Below are 12,505 nucleotides of genomic sequence, written 5' to 3' on the forward strand. Positions count from 1 at the left end.
ATGGTTTTGGAGGGTTCTCCAACTGCCGGGGCAAGCATCACTGTCGAGATCCTGTTCAATCTGTGAAAAAGAGAAGTAACTCTAGTTAGTCATGTAAAATGATTCAGACAACAATTCCTGAATTCCCTCTTTGTGCTTTGAGCCCTTCAGCTGTATAGATTATAGGGGATCAAGGAACATTAACATGGCAGGAACAATTGTGAGAGTGGCCGTTTCCCCACTTTAAAAAATGACATCGGTTTCATCCGACGTGGACCTTTTCAGCGCGGGGATTGTGTTTCCTGGCTTCCCCGCTGCCCCGTGCTCTGCGCGGTGTCATCAAAAGGCGCCGTTTTCAGCAGCGCCAGAAATGACGCGCGCTAAGGGGGCGCGAGAGCGGCAGAGTCGGGGCAGCTGCGTTGTCGCCGCCCCTGTAGTGGAGATGCCGCCGGACCCCGCGCTACTTGGCAAGAGTAGCGCGCAGCAAACAATGAGTGGGGAAAGGCCCAGTGACAGTGGGGAAAGACTGGGCATCTGAATCTGGCCAATCACCAATGAAAGGCTATTTTTAAATTTACAATACTGAAATAATATCAGTAAAAGAATATCGCTTTGCTACTACTGTAATTGAGTTTTCTCAGTGTCACCCACCAAATCAGTTTCAGGTAATTAAAAGGTTGAGAAGCAGCTTGTGCAACTCATGCAAACTGTTGCTACCAAATAAGTGATGGTTGTAAGCTAAATTGTGTCATGCTTATACTACAACCACTGTACTGATAATCAGAAATGCAAAATGCTGATTTGCCTTGTAAAACCCTGAATGGTCTTGCATATTATTTTAGAACTGTCATACACTTTTTGGAAAAAATTCGCTCAAGCAGTGGTGCGACTTAACACTTACAGTGCAATCCTATGCAGTTACTGCAGTCTCAACTTGCTGATTTCAGTGGGCTTAGAATAGATCTGCATAGGCTTACACTGTTAGTCATTTCAAAAAAGCTAAGATTATTTTTGTAAAAGTTTCTAATATATTGTCCTCAAATGAAACCTTTCTTAGTTCAGTGCAATAATGTGTGAGGTAGAAATAATTTATTCTTCTTTAGTTTTCTGTTTTGGGTAAACTGAATTTGTTCTCCTAACATTTGGAATTACCAAACATGTAATTTTCACCTATTTGGAACCAGAGTCTAACTTTTAATATTGCTGGTCTCTCTGTCTGCTTCTTCATCAGCACAGCTGTCTAGACGCAGAAAATAATTCACTTTTATAAATACTTGATGCACTGAGAGCTATATTTATTTTTCAATTGAAAAATACTAAAACTATTAGCCCACCAATTAACAAACCTGATCCCAAAGCTCTGTCTCCATCTTTCTTGGCAATCTCTGCTGTGTTTCAAATCATAATTACAAATGCATATCAATCCTCTTAATTTTTAAGTGTCCCATCATTACTAATTTACTTGGCATTCACTATAATGATGCCAGTTTCCGAAAACTTTTATTGATTTCATGTGTAATGCATTTAATGGTCTTAGTAATGTCTCAGGCTGCATGTCCAGTCCAAAACCTCTGTGCATTATTGACATTCTCATTTTCATTAAGTGTACCATTGTTTTATATGCCTAATTTTAGGAACACTTCGGTGAAGTATGTACAGTTAAAAAAAGTGACCAGCAATGGCCCAACTGTGCAAGTCAGGAGGGACTTTCCTGTTCCAGACTGGCATAGCAGCTAACAGAAGGTAGAATCTAGAACCGGTTTGATTCCTGACTCCTCCACCTGAGCGGCAGAATCTTATCTGGTGAACCAGGTTTGTTTCCCCACTCCTACATCCCAGCTGGGTGACCTTGAACTAGTCACAGTTCTTTGGAACTCTCTCAGCCTCACCTGTCTCACAAGGTATCTGTTGTGGGGAGAGGAAAGGAGTTTATAAGCCCCTCTGAGTCTCCTTACAGGAGAGAAAGGTGGGATATAAATCCAAACTCTTCTTCTTCTCCCCTAACTCAAGGCCAGGCATAGGGGCTGGTCTCCTCTACTGCCTCAGGTGCCTTTGTGCACTCTGGCTAACTCTGGTGCCTGGCTGCATTTCCCAGCAGCCACTGAGGGCCAAACCAAGCATATGCTTGAAGTTCCATTTTAATAGCACTTATTTTTCAGTTTAGTTTTCTGACATGTGAGGTCTAATTAGGATTGAGACTGCAGCACACAAAGAGAGGGATTTTGAGCTTCCTGCTGCACAATGTTCCTGAAACCCTTCTTCTTATATGCTACAGTCCTAATCCTGTACAGTCTGAAAAATTAAGTTGAGAAAACTGCTGGGAGATCCATTTTTTCTCTGCTACTCAGATGCATTAGAACTAGATAGAAGATCTGAGGTGCAGGGGAAGAGATTATCTGCCTCCCAGCCCAATCTGGCCCCTTGCTTAATTGGATTTGTCTGATGTCAGGAGCTGCCCAGCAGCCTAGCCCATACAAAAAGTGGGTAGGGAGGGGGCGCTTCCTTGTAAGATACATTATTTTCTTTACTCCTTCCCTCATCCTATTTTTTGTAAACTTTTATCTCGAGAGACTGGCATCAGAATAATAAATGAAATTATCTATTTATTCTTAAATGTGGCCCCCATCTGCAGATATCTAAAGACATGGATCCAGGCCAGGCTGACAAAAGGGAGATTTTTCTGCAAGGTTTGGGGACCTCCCCCAGGTTTGCAGAAAAATTCTCAAACTAAAAAAAAAGTGGGAGAGGTTACAACTCCTCCCCTTTAAAATATATAACAGTCGACTGTGCATGTGCAGAGAACTATTGTCTGAGAGCAGGCAGATGTGCACGGAAGGAGAGAGAGGGATACACAATTGCATGCTGTGAACCAGAAGCACTCTGATGGCTGAGATGAGCACATGCTGGAGCCACCTTTGCTCTTCTCCTTCTTTTCTGGTGATGCTGAACTGAGTGCAACTGCTTGGGGAAGGGGCAGAGATCATGTCCGAATCCAGCGTAGAGACTTCCAGCCAGGCCTTTCATGATCTGGCATTAATCTATCCCCATTTCTAATTTTTCTTCCCCCAGCCCCATTTTTCAGTCTGAACTTCTCATCAATTCTGGTTGGCAACTTAGAATGTATTTAATAACAAACATTTGTTTACATCATGAACAGAAAGTGGCAGTTAATCTTTCCCCATAATCTATCAAAATAGTAAGAGGATGTCCCCTTGCCTTGTATGATAATAAATGTTTATCTGCTTTAGTTATATCAAATGAAGAACAGAAGTTATGACTTAGTTATGGATTTTATTTATATCCTGCCTTGCTCCCCAAGGGGGACCCAAAGTGGCTTATATTAGTCTCCTCTCATCTCCTTTATCCTCACAACAACCTTGTGAGGTAGGTTAGTCTGAGAGCGTGTGAGTGGGTATTTGAACCTGGATTTTCCAGATCCTAGTCCAGCACTTTAACCACTACACAAATTCCATTGAAAATAGCGTGGAGGGAAGTCTGGAAATAACCTGGGCCAGGATATTTCAGTCCCTTTCACTTTTGTCCTGAAGCTGGTGGCCAATTTTGAGGTTCCTAGTTTTACTTTCTGAGTTATGGCTGCCACAAATGGACAGACAGGTGGATATAGAATCATTAAAGAAGGTATACATGCAGATTTTTATTGTTACAAAAGCACAGTAATAGCCAGCCAAGTAATTTGGTTTGGATCAGGGCCATATAGAGGGTACAGATAAATTTTTTGTCTGGGGGCCTGTAGTGACTCTCAGCAGCCTTGAGTTGAGATATCTGTACTAATTAATAATAATTCAGTGAATATGGATTTTAACATATTTTTAACTGGTGAGAAACACTGGCATAACATAGTTTTATTTTATTAGATTTCTATACCACACCTTCCCTCTCAAGGAACAAAAAAGAGAGAACATGTTCCTAACTAAGCAAAAACAGCCACCCCCACCCCCAGAAACTGAGGGGAGTGGGAATCTGTCTTGACACTAGCAGCACATTCCAAAAGTGGAAGCAAAGAATGTTCAGGGTGGAGTCGTACATAAATATTGTCTTCACAAATTTTTGGCAGTTTTAATGAGTTGCAAAAACTGCCTTTTATGATTCCAACCCACACCCTCATGAATGATTCCAGGGAACTATACTGAAATGAAATCTGAAACTGACTTACAACTTTCTAAACTCAATAGATTTATGGGGTGTAACTTTGCTTAAGATGATCATGTTAAAGAGCAGAACTTGTCAGTTATTGATTTATAGCATCCCTGTGGATTGCTGAAGTTATCAAAGCAGGAAAATATATAAGGCTGACTCTTTATTGGTAACTTTAATGTTTTTGTATCTGATGAAGGGTGCTTTGACTTTCAAAACTCATACCCTGAACATCTTGTTGCCACTGGACTTGAACCTACTGCAGACCAACTAAGTTAATAGGCATTTATAAAGACTTAAATGATGTCACATTTTACATTTCCAGTGCAAACTAAGAGGCCACTCACACCACAGCAGCCAGGCACTGTTCTAGTGCCTTCCCTAAAGGGTTCAGCAGAAACAACGAAGTAGGGGAAAGACTGAGAAGAGGGACCACACAGGCTGCACCAGTGTTCCCAATAACCATGTCATCACATCTCATGTAAGTCATGAGGTGAGATGGCAGTGTGATTGATATGCTGGACAGAACAGGGACTTAGGCCTGTGCCTGTCACAGACCACAAGGCCTTGTCCATGGTGCACCCCCCTCCCCCAATAAAGCAGTAGTGTCTTGCCTAACAGTAAGAGGGCAACTTGACAGAGTTGGCACGAACCACAGCTCTCACCTTCAGGGATCTAAATCAACAAGATGCAATGAAATAGCATTTGGACGGTAGAACACCCTGAAGTCTAGAAAGTTAACATGACACATACATAATATGATCCAACCCACAGCAATTTATTATGCAGTAGTTCAGAGAGTCTCCAATAATTTATCCAAGTAACATTGTGATGTCTTTTGTCCAGTGCAAGCCTACTGCCTGTGAAGAAAAGTCCCCTTGAATAATTCCGTTTTGCATAGCTTTACTAAGACCTAAAGACATGTCCTTTCCTTGGGATTCTAGAAACCATGACCTCATGGGGCAATTTAGATCGTTTAGAAATAGTCTGAATTGCCCAAATCTGAATTGCCCAATGGTAGCTAATGTTGGTAATTCTCTCTGATAAGAGATACCTTTACATTACAAGCAGAGTGTACTGAGGCAAAACACACAAGTGCGAAGCTTTACCGGGATGTGTGTGATGATGACTGTGTACAGTGTGTGGCGATGGTGCTATGCTGAGGTAAAAAAAAAAGAATCTCAGGGCCAATTAATAGTTTCTACCTAACAAGAGGTGTCTTTGTTAATGAACTCCATTCTGGATAGAGAGTGGGGAAAATCAGGAAGGAAGGAAGTTCCCTGAGAGTAGCAATCTACACATCAAAGGGGTAGAGAAAAGGTGCCCAGTGTCTTGACCCCTTCTAGCTATCAGACTCATTGATAAATCCTCCTCTATCATTGATGCAAGAGACAGTGGAAAGTCCCTCACTTTCAACAGTTAAAAAGTGAATATGGTACTTGAGGTAAATGTTTGGTACAGGTGATGGCTTGGATGGCAGTTCCTGGCTTAACTTGTATTTCCACTTGAAGTGGTAATTAAGGAAAACAACTTGATGGAGTTGCAATTAGGAACAGTTGTGTGCTCAGTCTAATTCCCCTTAATGACTGAACTGTAGTTCTTCAACAAAGGGTGGATATTTTGCAAATGCATCTCTTCCTCAACTAGGCCTCAGAGAAAGAAAAATCCATTGATCTTCCCCAGCATCAAGAGCTAACGTCCATCTTCTCTGCTGACACAACACCTGCTGCTGCTTTGTGAAGCGTGGAAGTTTCATTCTCTCCAAAGTGCTGTAAATCCTTCAAAATATTGTTAGAAAACAAGATTTTTTCTCCACACAGCTCTGAGGACTGGTAGTGATATAATTATATGCACTCACACACACATGCACACACAGCAGGAGCAAGAATCTTATCAGTCTCATTATTTCCCTAATGATAAGTTTATATAGCACTGTTTTATCTCTGAAGTAAAATTTAAATTTGCTTCTAGCAGCAACATTTTCTGTTTCTGTGGCAATACTTGTTGCAGTAAATGAAAGAAAATTAAGCCACTTGATCATCGGAAACATAACGGTTAGGAGATGAAAGAAATAGGTCAGAAAGTATTGGAAATGGAAGAGTACATGGAGTAAAGAATACATACACATGCATAGAAAAGGGTGCATGTACCAGGACTATATTCATAACAAACCTTATTGAGATCACTGGAAGTTGCACAAGCACCAGCTTATTTTTCTGTTTTATTCATTCATTTATTTATTCAGGTATTTATGACCTCTATCTCCCTAAATGGGGACAGAAAGCAGCTTACAACATCATTCTCACCTTCTGTATTTTATCTGCCGGTTTCAGCTCTGTAAAGTGGGTTATATTGACCCAAGATCACCCAATAACCAAATTTTCTTCCTCACCCCCCACCCCCGCCTCCTTGTCTAGTAACAATAAGGAGTGAGGACTGCAGTAGAATAAGAACATAAGAACAAGCCTGCTGGATCAGACCAGAGTCCATCTAGTCCAGCACTCTGCTACTCGCAGTGGCCCACCAGGTGCCTTTGGGAGCTCACATGCAGGATGTGAAAGCAATGGTTTTTCTCTGTTGTGGAAGACCAGACTTACTATTTATTTATTTATTTATTTACTTACTTATTTACTTATTTATTTGAATTTGTATACCACCCTCCCCTGGAGGGCTCAGGGCGGTGCCCAACAATCATATACAAACATTTTAAACAATCATATACAACATTTAAATTAAAACAGTCAATCCCCACTAAAAAGGAACCATAAATATATAATTCCCATACTTTCAGACGGCATTAAAAGTACTCCCTCACCTCACAGGAGGCCAGGTGTTTATTATAGCAGATGTTCAGTTATCCCAGCTGGCCAAATGCCTGGCGAAACAGGTCCATTTTACAGGCCCTGCGGAAACTCTGTATGTCTCACAGGGCCCTGATCTCACCTGGAAGCCTGTTCCACCAGGTAGGGGCCAGGGCTGTAAATGCCCTGGCCCTTTTAAAGGCCAGCTGGATCATTTTGGGGGCAGGGATCACCAGGAGGTCCGCCTCCGAGGAGCGGAGGGGCCTAACAGGGCGATATAGGGAGAGACGGTCCCATAGATATGCTGGTCCAAGGCCGTGAATGGCTTTAAAGGTCAAAACCAAAACAGTAAACATGACCCGGTACTCAATCAGCAGCCAGTGTAGTTGATACGGGACCGGTGTGATCCGGTCCCTGATAGATGATCCTGAAAGGAGCCTGGCTGCCGCATTTTGCATGAGTTTCAGTTTCCGGATCATGGCTAAAGGTAAGCCCATGTATAGCGAGTTACAGTAGTCCAACTTAGAGGTGACCGTGGCATGGATCACAGTGGCCAGGTCAGAGTGGGAGAGATAAGGAGCCAATTAAGCACATCTAATATTTTTACAGGCTATTGGCATGAGGCCCATTCAAACAAATAATATTATTAAGCATTTCAACAGACTATACTCAGATTATTAGTAAATTGCACCTATTATCTTTATTTGTTTACTTGCTTATTTAAATTTCTGTCCTACCTTGTTTCTTTAAATTAAAGGAGCACCCACATTACAAAATCATGAAGAATAAGCCAAATTAAATTAAAACAATTATTAAGCAAAATTTATTTGTTTGTTCAATATAATTTTCCAATTTAAAATACTTCAGATGTTAAAACATGCAAAAATTGAAACATAAAGAACAATGAACTCATGGCACAGATATGCTGATAAAGTTCACCCTCCACCAAATGCTCTCTGGAAAAGGACTGTCCTTCTAAATGGAGCAACAGAAGGCACCCTCATTATAGCTTTTGGTCATTAGAAAGAACTAGGCCCACCACAAAAAAGCAGTGTATGGAGGATACCATTAGGGTTGCCAACCTCCTAATTTATATAGCAGATCTGGTTTCCTGGATCCATCCAACAGTAACATCAAGGCAAGAGTAATGCACTCTGCATTGGTCTTCTCTCAAAATCAATTTGGAGACTCCAGTTAGAGTAGACAACTGTGGCTTGGCTATTATCAGGAGTTAAATGGAGAATGTATATTAGTACCATTCCACAGTTACTTCACTAACTAGCCATCAGTTACCAGGCTTTATTTAAGATATTGCTACCACAACAAAATGCCTTTGTGGTCTTAATCCCTCATAGCTACAGGATTGCCTTTCCCCCTATACTATACCACAATAGCTTAACTCATCAAAGCAGGGCTTTCTGCAAATGCCAGCCTGAAAATGAACAAAAATCAATTGCTGACTATACATGTTCATTCTCCGTTGTGTCCCTCACTTTATAGAATAGCCTACTTGAAGAGGTCAAGAAATGTCTTTCTACATACTCTGCAAAACTGAATTATTCAAGAGGAGTTTTCTACATGATAAGGCTGCTCCACCAAAAAGGTTCAGAAAGCTACTTGGATAAAGAATGCGGGACTGTGGTCCATGCAATATAGACAGTACAGTGTATTGTCAAAGGCTTTCTCGGCTGGATTCAATTGGTTGTTGTGGGTTTTCCGGGCTGTGTGGCAGTGGTCTGGTAGATCGTGTTCCTAACATTTCACCTGCATCTGTGGCTGGCATCTTCAGAGGTGTATCACAGAGGGAAGTCTGCAGGCAAAACATTAGGAATAAGATCTACCAGACAATAGCCACACAACCTGGAAAACCCACAACAACCAATAGACAGTACAGTTCATACTGTCTATTGTAGTAAGTAGGATCCTATCATATAATTTTAGCATTGTTTCATGTGTTATATTAATACTTATGTTTTGCTTTAGTTCTATTATATTTCTGGTTGGTTCCAGATTCTGACAATCCAAATCAAATTACATTGTCTATTGGATGTTCTATCCTGTTGATTGTGCGAACTTCCTTTGTATAATCAACCTTGAGTGCCAGTGAGAAATACAGACTGTAAATAACATAAATACATTTTAAAAATTCCTACTGAGAATGTTGCACTCAGCTCTTGTTGTTGTCATCGTAAATAATCTTCTGGTGTACTGTTCCATCCTCCTTAGAATATGTCAGTAGCCCCTGGTTCCATTCTATCACACAACTGCTCTCTTCCCTGCTTTAGCCTTTGGCACCAAACTGTGTTTCTGCCATATTTAATGCCTTCTTTATGCAATCGGGCAATAACTTCCCCAACTTTAATCATGGCAAATCATGATTATGCCATGGTTACATTCATTTCTACAGTATACTGATGGTAAATTTACAGCAGGAAATTTGCCTCAGTCTCTTTCAAAGTCTCTAGCAGATATTTATGCAAAGTTATTTCCATTTATGCTCATTGATTTCAATGGGCTGACTGTGCACAGGATTTCACAGTAAATGTGGCTTGGTTTATATGGTCAGGGGCAACCCAAAAGTTGATGAGCTGGATTATGAGTAACTGGATGCTTCATTGGATGCAAAAAGCTTTTCATTAGTGCTAATGTATACCAAATTAAGCATGTAATTAGATTAAGTGTATTCATCAGGATGGTGTTTTTAAAATAAATGGTTTATTTAATGTGAGTGTGCTTTATCGAGTTGCATAGTAATTGAATGTCTCTTTTCTTATAGGACAAACTTGGCCAGTAAAAGATACATGGAACATATGAACCATTAGTGATAAAAAAGAGACATTGGAAGACCTGTACAGGTGAGTTGTTTAAATTACTTCTGCTTTGTACAACACATTCTTCTCAGTAGTTTTACTGTTTCTGCTCAACCAAATATTTCTGCAAAAGCCACAGTCCTATAGGAGCTCCACTCTTACTTTTCAAGATTCAGAAATCACTGAGGTATTGCCTTCTAACATTAGAATTTATTCCCCATTAAAGGCTACATTAATTAGTCCCAGACTGAATAAATATACAGCTGACACAATTCACACACACAGAGTAGATTTTCAGTCCTAGCAAATGAAAATTGTTGTGTTCATCAGGTGTTATTTTTATTAGCAAATCATTACCACTTTTCTCTCTCCCATAATCAAAATTGGGTCAATTCCTCCCCTGACTTATTTGTCATCATTTCTTTGATTGCCTCTACATGGATGTTCTGTTCCTATGGCCTTCCAGTTTTCTTCTTTGAATGTCTGTGATCCCAGTAAACCAAGGCCCAGTGCCTCTCCACCGGCAGAAATTATGCCATCTTCACCGGCAGCATGATACTGGCAGGGGATGATGGGAACTGTAGTTCATAACATCTGGAGGGCCGTGAGTTTGACACCTGTGCTCTAGAGCATAAGGAAGTACAGCCCCAATCTTTGGCACAAAACTACAGACCAGAGTTCTCTAGTTCAGAGCACTGGGCAGCTTACTTCACGAAGGGCTGAACCAGGGGTAGGTATACCAACCTTTAGCAATTCAGTGTTGAATGTCTTTGCTATAAACCTTGGTGGTGGAAAATATTGCTTTATTTTCCTTTCATGTTTTCCTTTTATTATTATTAAGCTCACATAACCAAAGGACATGAGTTTTTGCTTTATTTTGTATTGCTTTCTTTAATTGCCATTCACAGTTTGATCCCCAAATTTCAAAACCCCTTGCTGAGGCTAGGATGAAAGAAGCTCTTCTCCTAGTTTGTCAGTTCCTTGTTTAATGATGTGGGAAACCTGAATTTACCTTCGATGTCTAACACTGCCAGTTGCAACCCTGGAGTCCTTCTTAGTCTATTTAATAAAGATAATTCGTTGTTCATGTGTTACAATTTTCTGGAAGGACCTTCCTTTCCTGCTAGACAGTACCTAGGAGTGGCCATCGGCTTTGTCATTCAATGATTGTTTGAGGTAACTTTACTGTGACTTATTTGTGTGATTGGCTATTTTACTTTTCTCTGACTAAAACAAAAATATGCAAATGAAGTGTAAGATTTAAGTCCGCTTGGTGGAACACGTACATTGGTTGTGTTAGCTAAAGAGGAAGCTGGATAGAAGAAGGTTGGACCTGTTTAGCTGCAATGGATGTTCTTCATTAACTTCCACTTTCTCTTCTTAAGTCAGAGAAGCCACATGATTGGAACCATTTTGGTTTCAGAGACCATATTAGGGTTTCAGAGACCATATTAGGGTTTCAGAGCCCTTTGGGGATTGGGCGGTATAGAAATCCCATAAATAAATAAATAAATAAATAAATAAATAAATAAAATATTAGAAATTAGTTGAGAATAAAAGTCAGTAACCACTGGCTTCGCAAACCACCATTTCACTTGCCGGTGTCACCACAAGTTGGCTGCAACTTGACGGCACTTTACACACACAGAAACACTTTATGCATATATCTGATTTTCCTCCTCTAATATCTTTTACTTTTTAATATAAAGTGTGCCTTCAGCCTCTGTATATTTATGATCATGTTTTGTTTACAACAATCAGGTTGTTTCTTGTTAATATTGGATTACTGGTAGACAGGGGCGTACCTAGGCAAACTGGCACCCGGGGACAAAACCTGAGTTTGGCGCCCCCCCACCATGACCAAACAATGATTTTTTGTACCAGCTCACAAAACACCTCCCACTCCCAGCAAAACATATATGGCGCTCTCCCCACCAACTCTTTTCCTAACTTCCTAATCACAACAACCCTATGAGGTAGGTTGTTAGCCTGAGAAACAACTCCAAGCCAGTGCAAGTCAGTATTAAGCATGTAAATCTCTCACAAATCACCCCCAGCAAAACATTTACCAAACAAATGTCAGCATCAGCTCTCACAAAACACCTCCAGTGGAATCCACCCCCAAACACCATCACTTTCAATGGTGTTTGAACTAGGGAGCTCAGATCCTTCTTTTAAATCCACCTGAAAGGGAGAATCTGGGGTCCCCGGTTAAAACAAAATTGAAAGTGATGCTGTTTGGGGCTGGATTCTCCCCCACCCTGAAACAGCATCACTTTTGACGGAGATTCAGATGAAACAAATAGCAGATTCGGCTGGAATCTGGGCAAATTTGGGCACATTCGGACAAAAATTGTTCAATTATGTCCTGCCCAAATATGAACAAATGCGAATGCAAGTTATTTGGGCTTTTGGGGGGTATTTATGGTGTTTTTTGGCCTGCAGGGAGCACATTTTTAAAGCTAGCAGCACCATGATTTCAGGGTATCATCCAGAGACTGTCCTGATGATACCACCCAAATTTGGTGATGTTTGGTTCAGGGGCAGCAAAGTTATGGACGCCCAAATGGAATGCCCCCATCCCCATTTCAAAGGGAGCTCACAGGAGATGGGGGGGGGCTACCCATTTGAGGGACCATAACTTTGGTCCTCCTGAATCTAACTTCACCAAACTTGGTTGGCATCATAAGAATAGTTACCAGATGATATCCTGAAATTTTGGTGTCACTAGCTTTAAAAATACATCCCTTCCAGGAACCC

At 40.8% G+C, this 12,505-nt stretch overlaps 1 protein-coding gene across 2 annotated transcripts in view; it reads left to right on the forward strand.

Annotated features, from left to right (window-relative positions):
* The window catches only part of TSPAN18 (tetraspanin 18), a 175,478-nt gene that overhangs the window by 124,168 nt on the left and 38,805 nt on the right, over positions 1-12,505 (forward strand). Inside the window, exons 1-2 of one of the 2 annotated variants that reach the window (XM_048483712.1) lie at positions 1,688-1,791; positions 9,712-9,790. The gene's annotated coding sequence lies outside the window, so the exon portion shown is untranslated. Of the gene's footprint in view, positions 1-1,687; positions 1,792-9,711; positions 9,791-12,505 lie in introns of those variants that run through there. The other variant, XM_048483711.1, reaches the window with a different exon arrangement.

This window comes from Sphaerodactylus townsendi, linkage group LG02 (genome assembly GCF_021028975.2).
Source record: "Sphaerodactylus townsendi isolate TG3544 linkage group LG02, MPM_Stown_v2.3, whole genome shotgun sequence".
In the NCBI taxonomy this organism is placed as follows: domain Eukaryota; kingdom Metazoa; phylum Chordata; class Lepidosauria; order Squamata; family Sphaerodactylidae; genus Sphaerodactylus; species Sphaerodactylus townsendi.